Raw genomic sequence first — 12681 nt, 5'->3', positions numbered from 1 at the left:
TTCAACTCTGAAGTCTATGACATCTCTGTAATAAAATGAATGTTTGTATCCCCTGCCCCCAAAGTCATATGTTGAAGTCTTAACCTCCAATGTGAAGGTAATTGGCACTTTATTTTGTAAAAGCTGTTTACAAAAATAGAAACAATTTAATTTCTTTATACCTAGTAAAACAAATTCAAGGAGAGAAGAGAGGATTCATTTTGAATTTAACTTAAATTTGTTTTATAGTTTTCTTATACTATTCTAAAAATGTAATTTATATAAGCTTGTGTGCTTGATATGCAGAAATATCATTATTTAAAATATGAAAACATGCCTCAAAATGTATATTTGTGGTTAAATAGCATTATCCAGGATCAGTGAAAATAAGATAAATTGTAAACAGGCAATGATATGTCAGATGGTCTCTTTCTAAAGAACTATGATTTTTCTAGATAGTAGATGTTTTAAAGATCTTTAAAGCCATATGACATAAAATCATCTCAGTTTCATTTTTTTTTAAAAAAAAGAGGGTTCAAAATTAAAATGATCAGTCTGTGAGACGCCAAATAACTAGTTTTTAGCATCCCTGACTATGATAATGTTCTTTCTCCTAAGCAGAACAATGGAAGAAATAACAAACACATAATCACAAAACTTTCTAACAGTCATGAGTGAATGATTAACAGAGATATATCAACTGTTTTAATGGTATGAAGGAAACATACTCACTCTCAGACCTGCTTAGCTATCTGTGTATCTAAAATACATCATTGTAATTCCATTCCTGATTATAGCTGGAAGCTATGTAACAAGTGATTAGCCATAACTGAGCAACATCCATCTATCTATCTATCTATCTATCTATCTATCTATCTATCTATCTATCTATCTATCTATCTAATCTACCTAATATATCATCTATCTACCTATCTGCCTGCCTACCTACCTATGTATCTCATAGACCATGTTAGATATTTTGAGAATTTACCTTTAGAAGATGACTATTTTATTTCTAAGAGATAATACTATCTTATTAGCTGTTTGTTTTAGTGTTGGAATAGAATTTTTCAGTTACACCAGTTAAATAAATAACATTAACAGTCATCAAAGCATCATGAGGAAGATTATCTGCTATGCTACTCAGTGAAGAGGGCAGTAGAGAAGAAAGGGCTGTTTGTTTTCATAAAGCCAGGCTACTGGGTAGGGTTTCTCTGAACATTCTCTGAAGGGCTGGGCTCCTAAAGTGATGTTTTTTTTTCATGGGAAAGAGTACACAAAAAGGGCTACAGAAAATTAAATTAACTGTAAAGATATTGCTTAGACGTCTAAATTGTTTAATAATGTTACAAAAAGAATTATTTTAGGTTTTGAGAATCGCCACTTACATATATTAATTTTTAATGCAATTAAAATATATAAAAATCAATAGAGTGAGGTAGCCTCTTCTAGCACCCCAGTGATTTATGGAAAATTGAGTATAATAAAGAGGTGGAACAATCATGGCAGAAATTGGGATATATATATAGGACCTTTATGTCTTCTGGATCATTCTTGCATCTTTCTATTAGCATGTATGCAAACTGTAGTATCTTCCTATGGCATTTAGTACATCTCACACAGAATTGTCCTGGTTCACATGGCTTATCTCCCACACTATGTAAAGTTTCCCAAGTCAAGGACTCTCTTCTGTTATTGTTGCAATTCTAACTTTTAAGTTCAGGGGTACATGTGCAGCTTTGTTACAGAGGTAAACTTGTGTATTGGGGGCTTGTTGTACAGACTATTTTATCACCCAGGTATTAAGCCTAGTACCCATTAGTTATTTTTCCTGATCCTCTCCCTCCTCCAATCCTCCACCTTCCAATAGGCCCCAGTGTGTATTGTTCCCCTTGATGTTGATGTGTCCATATGTTCTCATCATTTAGCTCCTACTTATAAGTGAGAACATGCAATATTTGGTTTTCTTTTCCTGTGTTAGTTTGCTAAGAATAGTGGCTTCATCCATGCCCTGGCAAAAGACATGATCTTGTTCTTTTTTATGGCTGCATAGTATTCCACAGTGTGTATGTACCACATTTTCTTTATCCAGTCTATCATTGATGGGCATTTAGGTTGATTCTATGTCTTTGCTATTATGAATAGTGCTGCAATACACAATTCTTGAAGCTTCTCTTACTGAGTTTTACTCAGATTGGATGCTTAACAGGATTTTTTTTTTGACAGAATGGAAAATTAATATGAAAGGTTTTGTTCATAATGTTTACAAAAATTCAGAAATAAGTCATGCTTGTTACTACATTTAGTAACCTTAAAACCTCAAATTATCTTATTTACTCTATTATTAAGAATTTGATATATATATATCAAAACAGTATTTCTTAAATGGGGATCCTGCATTCTTGTTTAACTATTGATAAATATTTTTAGAGCCTGAGAGCGTTTTACATGTATTAATTTTTTTTAGATTGGGAAGATAATCCAAAATAAATAAGTATCCATTGGTTATATGAGCAAATTATAACAGAGCAATTCTACATTATTTCAGTCTTTTTCTTTGGTATTGTATTTTAGGTTACAGTTTTGATACCATGGAGAATTATTTTAAATGTTGAGAGCTAATAAGAAAGGAGCGGTGGATTTAATACATAAAGGATGCAGTCATACAAGTGTAGCCCAAATAACATTGTGGTACACTGTATAAATAGACTTTGAAAATAGTTGAAACAGAGACAAAAGGAGAATAGAAGTATTACTTGTCTCCGGTTCAGTATAGAAATGTCCAACTTAAACAAAGGCACGGTATCAGCCAGTACTATATTTCAATCGTGAGTGATAATTTAGTTTCAGCAAAGCAGTATCATTTATTGTAGATGAGAAGCAGCAGAGAGTTTGAATATTACTGGTTTCGTTGTTTTGGAGAAAATGAATTTATAAGTGTGTTTATGTCCCATAATGGAATTAGAACTCATGAATAAGTTAATTTTATTTTTGTACATTTTTAACCAAAAGTTGTAAAAAAAAAAAAAAAAAAAAAAAACTTAATCCGAGGGAGAATTGATAAATTTTTTCTTCTTTGAAGGAATTTAAGAGAATTTGAGAAACATTATTTTAGCATAGTCAAACAAGCTGTTGGCTTAACTGACATATTATCTTTAGGATTTTTTAGAAAATAATATTGTTAAACTTTTTCAAATAGGGCATAACACATTTTATAATATAAAGTTCACCAGTGAATTTAGGAAAACAGGAGCCTAAGAATGTTCTGGGAATTTCAGTTGGTCCAATTAATTGAAAATCTTCCTCTAAGTAAGGGCTGCCATTAGCAGAGACAGAAGCATTCTTAAGGAAGGAAGAAATGGGCTTCTTTCCCTGGAACCCTCATCAGCAGATCTACTGGGTGAGCGTCATCCTTATAGCATGGCTCCTGGGGACACGAGCAGATTCACTCAGGGTTTGTGTAAAGTTCAGGGCAGATTAACGATAAAGTTTCCAAACAAACTCAGAAGACAAGGAAAGACAGTCACAAAATCAGACCTAGAAAAATATAAATGTAATGATTATGATGTGTGTGATTATATATATAATTTCTTCACTGATTCTACATTTGTCTATTAAATGCCTCATCCATCCATCCATCCATCCATCCATCCATCCATCCATCCATCCATCCATCCAGTCTTTCTATATATTTAGGGGATTACTGATTGCTGTTTTTTGTTTGTTTGTTTTTTACAGTACACATCAGAGGGAATCTCACAGACTTTAATTCAGAAAAATGTGGGTACAAATTCCAGCATTGCTACTTTCTAGTTATTTCATACTATGAAATGTGCTCAATCTCATTTTTCTTTGATGCCTTATCCATAAAATGGAAACAATTTTAGTACCTGTCTCAGAGGTTGTTGTGGGGACTCAATTACATAATTATATTAACAAGCTTGCCACATAATTATATAACGGCCTGGAATACAAATAAAATAAAAACTTCCAGATAGTCCTTCACCAATGCATCTTTATTTTCCCCTAGTCATGTATTTTTCTGAGTCTTCTACTTCAATATTTCTGCTTTAAAGAAAGAGCAATCGTGATATGCACTAAAGGTCAGCCCAACTAGGCTATTGTTATTATAACCATCTGAAAATATAGTTAATCCAATATCACTGATGTTGATGGCTATGTTAATGGACAAGGGAAGTATTTTTTTCCAAGACAAAGATATGAGAGAAGTAAATATTGTCTTTGTTATTTATTTTCTGGTTTCACACCCAATTTCCTGGATGCATAGGTCCTGGGCTACCATCTGCTCAAGATTCCGTCCAGCAAGTACCAATTCAGGACTGTCTATTCTAGACAGTGCTCTATAAGGTATGATAATCCTGTCTAATTCTGAACACAATTGGTGACATGAAAAATTCTCTTGATTAGACTACATTTTAATTTTCCATTGCTTACTTTTTCTACCTTCTATTCCTGTAGAATACTTTTTTATACTTTCTATTCTTTTATTCTTGCTTTGTCTTCCAAACATATGTGTAAAGTTATAAACAAGACTTAGTTGTTTAGAAGACTAAAGATGAATCTAGATTACACATAAATTGGGGAATTATTATTCATTACATGTAATTGAAAGGTAGCATTGATCTTCATAGCTGAAAACATTAAACAAACATAAAACTGCTTATTGTAATCTGATATTTTGAAAGGCTCAATTGTCTTTCTTTCGAACTTCTAAAATGTTCTGGCACTGGACATTTTTTAGTTTATGTTAGAAATTATCTTAGTAAATAAGTGTATATAATATGTTTTTGTATTCTTTCTCTTGTGAATGTTCCATTCTCTCTTTTGTGAATGAATGTCAGGATTTTGATGTATTTAACAGTAGTTTTTGCACTGCAGTAAGACCCTTACATTGGTATTTGAATGCAATTTGCTATTATTTGTTATTATTTTATCATATTGATATTTTATCAATATGATGAGACAATTTCTATAAGTAATAATCTTATAACATGATTGTAAAGTCATGTCACGGCTATGCATGAGTGACAACTTGGATCTGCTCTCAAATCAATTAGAGGGAAAACATTAAAAAGGAACCTTTCTAAATAAAATTCATCTCATAATTTCCAAAAATGCTATTGATTAAAGATTGATAAGAATAAAGGATTTAAATATCTAATCCAGGCAGTAGAGCAATAGATGATAGCCCATCATCACTATCCAGGTAAATGCCTGAAGACAAAATGTGAAATCTGTCTTGAAAACTTTTCTTGGGAAACAAAGATGGGGTCAGTATTTAGAAAAGAGAATCAAAGTAGTCCTTTGGAAACAAAAAATACCTTTTCTTCCTATTAAGGAAATATATTGGTGGAAACAAATACAGGAGATTAATAAGTTTGAGAAACTAATTGAGAAATGCTGTCATCCACTGAAAACTACTTGATGAAACCCAAACAGTATCATGCTAAGCTACTTAAACATTTCACCTAACTAATGAATAAACATCACACTGTTATACAAGGTTATTAAGCAACCTTGTATGACAAGTTGTTACAGTAGGCACTTTCATTTCTTGTTGATGTTATTCAATACACATATTTACACATTGTCCAGATGGGAAAAACTGGCAAAATAATGGATAAAGATATGCTTGTCCCATTTAGACATTGTTATGATTTACATCAGTATTTTATATAAAAGTAGGTTCTAGTGTCACCAAACCTGGGATCAAATCCGTCTCCATCTCTTACTAGCCAAAAGACCTTGGTTAAGTAACAATCTCTCTAACCTTCAGATTCCCCATCTGTAAAGTGGGAATAAAAGTAGTATTCATCTTTTGGTGTGTTGTAACAATTAAATAAAATAATATAAATCAAGTGCTTATTTAAATTAGGTACCACTGTTTTAATCACTCTTGATGTCCTGTTATCATTGAATTCTATGAACATCATTTGATTGACAAAATGTAGGTAAGATCTGAAAGTTTTTGTCAGACACTGAGATGATTCTGTCATTTTTCCCAATGAGTACCTCCTTGCTTAAATGCTGGGCTACTACTGGGACCCTAACAAACAATACATCAGGCTCCTGCCACTGATTATTTAAACTAAAAGGTACATAAAGTAAACTTTGCTCTACTGTCATATCATACTACTCAGCAGTTATAGCCATCATGACCTTCTGTTTTTTTCCCCAATGCTGATTCATGCTGCACCACTGCCATGCTCTTCAGATCACACTATTTGCCACAACAAAAATGTTAAGACAACCTCAGGCTTTGCTTTTAGCACATTTTTAAAGTTATTTTGTTATATTTATCTATCAATATTGCTTGGTTGATTAATAACAAGAGCAACGGAGATGAAACTTTTTCAATGATCCTGGAAGCTTCAACTTGTTTCTGAGTGATATGTAACATTGTTTGTGGACTCGTAAGTTTGATTTTGAATTCGTACCCTGTGGTTTTTCAGCAGGACCAGCTATGATTACTTGAACGTGCAAAGGTTCACCAATTAGACTGTGAACAAAAAAATCCAAGCACCTCGGCATAGGCTTGAGAACATATTTTTGTTGATTTCTTTCAGGTTGTTAAGAGAGAAGTAAGAGACAGTGGCTGTAAATTCAACCATATGGAATATAAAAGCCTGTAAATGTTTTAAAAATCTTTGTAATAACAATGTTGTGTTCAAAGAAAACGACAAATAAGCTTACCGTACGCTTGTGGAAGAAGGAAAACAAAACAATTTTAGACAGAATGCTCCTGTCAAGAAAAGGTTTTTCTCAGTAGGGTACAGAATGGTTGCCTAGGAAACCAATACTAATTGCTGCTGCTGATGGAAACTAATCAACAAGGAAAGCACTGTGTAGTTTGAAGCACTCTGCTAAACAAAGACCCTAGACGAATTCATAAAAATAGGGAAAGAAGAAAAGTTCTTTGCTTCTACTCCTTGCTCAATTTGGAGAGTAAATGGTTCCTCTGAAACTATTTCCTGTAATCAACTGATGAGGAAATTAAAAGAGCAAATTCTTGGGTTTTTGTTTGTTTGTTTCCCTGGCACCTTTGCATTAATTAGAGGCCAGCATTGGCATGTCTCACCCTAGACAGACTTCTATTAATCTCAGGGGTCACACTGGCCAACACTACAGCTACAGATCTTTGCCCACCAGCTTTTTTTTTTTTTTTCTCCCCAGATATTTCTTCTAAAGATTTAGTGATTAAAACAAGGATCAATTTCGTTTATGGGGAAAAATGCATTTGAAGTGAAGTTAGTTAACAAAGACAAATGCATTTAAGATAAAGGAATTATGATGGCACAAAATTCGGCTCTGATGGGTACTTAAATTTAAGAGAATTTATTTTGCACCTGTTATAGACAATGGAGCTATTCTTAGTCATTAGGGGGATACAAAGATGAGTAAGATACGGTGTTCCTACATTTAAATTTTGTTTAAAGAGGGGCAATCTTGTTGAAGGACATGTTTTATTTTTCTTCTTTAAGATTTACTAGTAGTGGCCACAAATGTTGACTGATCCTGCCACAGTCACTCATATGGTCCTCTTAGGAAATGGATTTACAAATTGGTAGACTAGGATTGTGAGTACAGTGTATAATTATAGGATAATTTTCCCTCTCTTGCTCTTTTTTTTCCTGTACCTCCACATACATGCTCAAACCCACCATCTTGTTTAGATTACACCTTAATGTACTCAGATGAAGTCTTTAGAGTTTAATAGAACTGGCCTAGCATTTAAATTTGGTCAAGGAGGAAAATGTAGTAAATTAATACTATTATCAGTGAAAGGACATCATAGGTTAAAAACACTACATTACGGAGTCAAAAGTAATTAGAAAATCGGCCGGGCGCGGTGGCTCAAGCCTGTAATCCCAGCACTTTGGGAGGCCGAGGCGGGAGGATCACAAGGTCAGGAGATCGAGACCACAGTGAAACCCCGTCTCTACTAAAAATACAAAAAATTAGCCGGGCGCGGTGGCGGGCGCCTGTAGTCCCAGCTACTCAGGAGGCTGAGGCAGGAGAATGGCGGGAACCCGGGAGGCGGAGCTTGCAGTGAGCCGAGATCGCGCCACTGCACTCCAGCCTGGGCAACAGCGTGAGACTCCGTCTCAAAAAAAAAAAAAAAAAAGAAAAGCACAAATCAGAGATAGTACCTACTGTAAAATTTTGCTTCTAATTTTAAGTGCCCAGCTGAAAGTAGGGAAACAGAAAACACATTTATGCAGAAGAAATACAGTAAGCCAATATCATTACAATTTAGCTTTATATTTATCATGTTCTAGTTAAGGTTTTCTACTGCTGGTGGTATTGGGGGTGTCCAATGGAGTAATGTATTGCATTTTTATGCTGTTTGTGGCCCATATATTACACATTTACTGATTAACTAAGGTTGTAATTTTTTATCAATCTTCACTTGAGAAATACAAATTTCTAGAGAGGTTTGCTCCCCTGAAATTTTCAAATAGCTTTAACACCAACAAATTGAATCCAATCATCAAGGCACTGAGGGAACTGACAGTACTTTTGGAACTCTGAAATGTTCTGTTTTGAATCTCGTCAAAACTGTTACAATTGTACTACTCTTTGTAGATGTGGGGAAATTGGATTATATTCTCTTCTTCATTAAGTTTTAAAATACATGACATTGCTAAAGGAATGTAGCATGAGACATTTTAAATAATATTAGTGGGAAAATAAAATACCAATAAAACAAAGAGACCTTGAATAAATCCACCCTGAGAAAGAGTAACTGTGAGATAAACAAAATATAAAATATAGTGTGCTTGCAGAAAAGCAATAGTGTGTGTGTGTGCGTGTATGTGTGTGTGTGTGTGTGTGTGTGTGTGTTTATGCACGTGTTAGTACTCATGCACATAGAGGTCTGTCCATGCTTTTAAAGTCTCATCTGTATGTGGATACCTCACAGGTCTTGGACACAAGGAGCAAGGCTAGGGTTTCTTATGGAGAAATCAATGCTTCTATAGCTGCAAAACATAGGAATGTCAATGCTGGCCTGAGACAGAGGATATGATGGAAAAAATAATTCTAGATTCTAAAAATATGTCATTGGAATAAACTTTTGAAATTAAGTTCTCTATATACCAAGAATAGTCTTTACTAGTTACCTCTGTAAACACAGATCTTTCTTCTAGGAGAAGCTATATTTGTTACAATAAAATGGTAAAGATCAGCAGCTTAAATAACTTTTGTTTGATCCTTCTCTCTCATCCCTAACATAACTTAGCAAATTTTTGGAGGCCTTGTGACCTAGAATCATATGGAATTTAGGAGCCATGTGATAGGAAAAATCACTTTGTTCAAAATACATCATAAGGTACACTCAATGGTCACATGGAAAAACCAACATGACTTCTGCATAATTAGATTAAACCTCCTTATTTTACTCTTTATTAAACTCCTTATTAAAACTCCATAAGTGCTTAAACCTCCTTTCCGTCCCATCACCTTTCTAAGAATTCACAAACAGCAGCAATCATCAACCTAATCTGCTTTCTTCTTAGCAAGTTTCTCACTAACTACTAATGTTGTAAATAAGTGACTGTTCATTTTCTATGCCTGCATATTTTATGTCATTATAGCTACAAAAGTATTGTCTGCAAAGATTCTCTCTACACAAGCACCTGAAATGACTTGGCAGACTTTAAAAGTCAATATTAAATAGACATGGTAGTTCTTCATAATTTTCAAATCATAACTGAATATATAATCAGATAATCATGTTTTAGTAACTTATGGGGGGAGGTACAGTAAAATCAATTACACTATGAACTTCTGAAAACTGAAATACCTACTTAAAAAAAAGAAAAAGTAAAGTAAATTTGAACCATCCTACTATTCTTTCTTTAATAATGCTGTTAAATAAAAGCTCAGCCACAACCAAAGAGAAGGGGAGCACCTTCACTGGAAAAATTCTAAATATATAAAATTGATGATAGTTAAAACACTGTTTGCCAGACCTGTAAGTAGCAAAATCAAGAGACTTTGCAAATCTTCTTTTTATAGCAAGAAGTGCAAGGTCAATGGCATATTTGTATTTGATACCATTATGATAGTACAAAGCAAAGACTTTAATAGAATTTTAAAATTTCTTCATGCCAAAAATATTCTAGAATAAAGATGATTTCTTTTAGGTTCTGTATTGATAAATGCATCCCATGGAAAATATTATTAAATACATTTCTTAATTTTAATTCTTCATTATGTAAGACAAATAAAAAATAAATAATAATAATTTCAAAAGTACCTTGAGAAATTTGCAAATAACATACCAATCTTTAGAAAACATCTCTCGGACGTTTGTTGAAATAAAATTTTACATTGATGATTTTGCTTCGATGTTGTTTATTTATGTCATTTTCTGTAGCTGCGTCTCTCGACTGTATTGCTTCTCACTGATAGCAAGCACACCTCTAGAAGTACCTTCAAAGCGTGAATTCCATCTCTATTATACCTATACTTGCCAAAGAACTCACTCTTTACTTGAAGACAATGAAGTTTTATATCAGAATAGAAATGATATCTAGAAGCACAAAACTATAACTTGTTATTGTGATAGCTCTGGTTGTCCTATTGTAGGAGCCCAGCAGAAAAAGAAAGGTAGATAAAATTTGATGGAGTGGTAGAGTTGAGAAAAATGTAAGAACAGGATGCTGTCTAGGTAGGTAGCCTGATATAGGGCAAGGAAATTAAGCTTTGTAATGGGATTTATGGTGGGATTTTAGGCATATGAGCATATGCCTGCTGACTTGAAGAAAATGAAGAGATGGGATTGGGGAAGCAGATAGAAAAGTGCTGAACTCATGTTTCATTTACTTTCTAATTCCGCATAGGGCTGGTCCTAGGTAGGCAGATATTACTATACCCCTACAACATACTTGGTCTACGAAGAGAGCTTCATTTGGAATGAGAATCACAATCTTATCGAATAGATACGTGGGGCTTGCTGAGGATATGGAAAATCAGATTTCATTAAAAGGCTTTAAAATTTTTAGGAAAATACTACAATGAAAATTCAGTTTACTATGATAATATATGAAAAATATATTATTTTCTTCCCAACATAGAAGAAAAATTTCTAAATCAGGACTTGTACCTTTGTTTTCCAAAATGAAATTACAATTTCAGTATTTCATGTACAGGAGCCCTGATCATGAAGCAGTTGACCAATTCTTGGGTGTAAGAATATGCCTAAAAATAGCTTGGTTTCTCAGATTCCTTTCCTTTCCCTTTGCTAGTTTATCAGTCATTTTTCTCCCAACTTTTACAGAGGCCACCCCCTCCAAAAATATTTTATGTGAGTTTGTAGTTTGGGTTTGTTTTCTTAAAAAAATTGTGAAAGTAAAAACTCTCATAAAAGTAGAGAACTTTGTTGTTTTTGCTCTTTTTCTTGGATAGTTCTGAAATGCACACATGAAACAAAGAGGCAGGAATGACATGATCTGAAAACAACTAGAAGGTGATCAAAAACTATAGGAAGAGTAGTATTGTTTTAATGCAATCATTATGTTAATTAAAGTGTCTTACCTGAAACTTTATAGCATAAAATACAAGAAATACCTCAACATTTTAAATAGAGTTTAGAGTGTCCAAAATACTCTTTTAAAAGAAAATTTCATATTTTCATTTTCCCACAGAACTGGTAAAGAAAACCACTTTCTATTTACATACTGTAGTTTTTCCACATTCAGTTGTATCAAAGAACACAGGGAAAAGTTGAAACTTACCATTATTCAGGCCTCCGGAGACTCAAGCATTTCCAGTTAGAATTGAAGAAATGCTCAATATTATAAAATTTACTTTAAAATAAGTATAATTTGGGGGAGTTTTTTTTTCTTCACATCAAAAAAATTAAATTCAAACTTATCTAGTAATTCCATCATAAGATGATAAATTGTCAACTAGAGTAATTTATGTTCACCCTTAAAGAGTGAAATCCAACTAGAAAGGGAACCTGTGTCACCAAAATAGCCAACTCCTTGAACAGTATTTTTGATGTTGTATTAGGATCATATGTGCAAGTTAAATGTGCTCTGCAGAGCATTTCATAACACATTTTTCTTCAGGATGGCAGATATTTACATGAGAGCAGCGGACTATAGTTATCCGAACTGAATGAACTTCCTCTCTTAAAATGTGACTTTTGTTAAGTGGCTACTATATTTGCTTCAAACTTAATTATTTGCTTCTTTTCTTATAGCAATCAGGACTTCTAAAAAACTAGATGAGAACTGGCTTGGAGAAAATAAATATCTTACATGCGTTGTGATCTACACCAAGTTAGTGCAATATTTGGAGAAAAAGCCACGTTCCCCAGGTCAGCATTTGTGTTCCAGTAAAGCTCAAAGGAAAGCAAGTTTATTCCAATTTTTTTAAAGCTTTAGTCACAAATCTCTATTTTTCAAGCTGATGAGAAAAATAACCAAAGTCAATTTTTAAAGAAAGACATAAACAAACATGGGCTGAAGATGCAAAATGCAATAAGGAGAAAAAGTATCCTGTGAACTGATTTATTTTTTTAAAGCGCTTATAAAAGTAAGTTGATAATTATTATTGCTATTATTAGTTTCCTCCTTGCAGAAGAATTTCACTAAAAACACTGAGATACTTAATGATTAGATTTAGAAAATGTAAATGGGAGCATTTTCATTCAAATATGTCAAAGGA

The 12681-nt window shown here is 33.3% G+C and overlaps 1 protein-coding gene across 26 annotated transcripts in view; it reads right to left on the bottom strand.

Annotated features, from left to right (window-relative positions):
- The window catches only part of MAP2 (microtubule associated protein 2), a 315941-nt gene that overhangs the window by 56787 nt on the left and 246473 nt on the right, over window positions 1-12681 (bottom strand). The gene's annotated exons all lie outside the window — the stretch shown is intronic.

The sequence above is a fragment of the Macaca mulatta genome, chromosome 12, assembly GCF_049350105.2.
Source record: "Macaca mulatta isolate MMU2019108-1 chromosome 12, T2T-MMU8v2.0, whole genome shotgun sequence".
In the NCBI taxonomy this organism is placed as follows: Eukaryota; Metazoa; Chordata; class Mammalia; order Primates; family Cercopithecidae; genus Macaca; species Macaca mulatta.
Note: the sequence above shows the minus strand (reverse complement) of the source record. Positions and strands in the feature narration are given on the sequence as shown.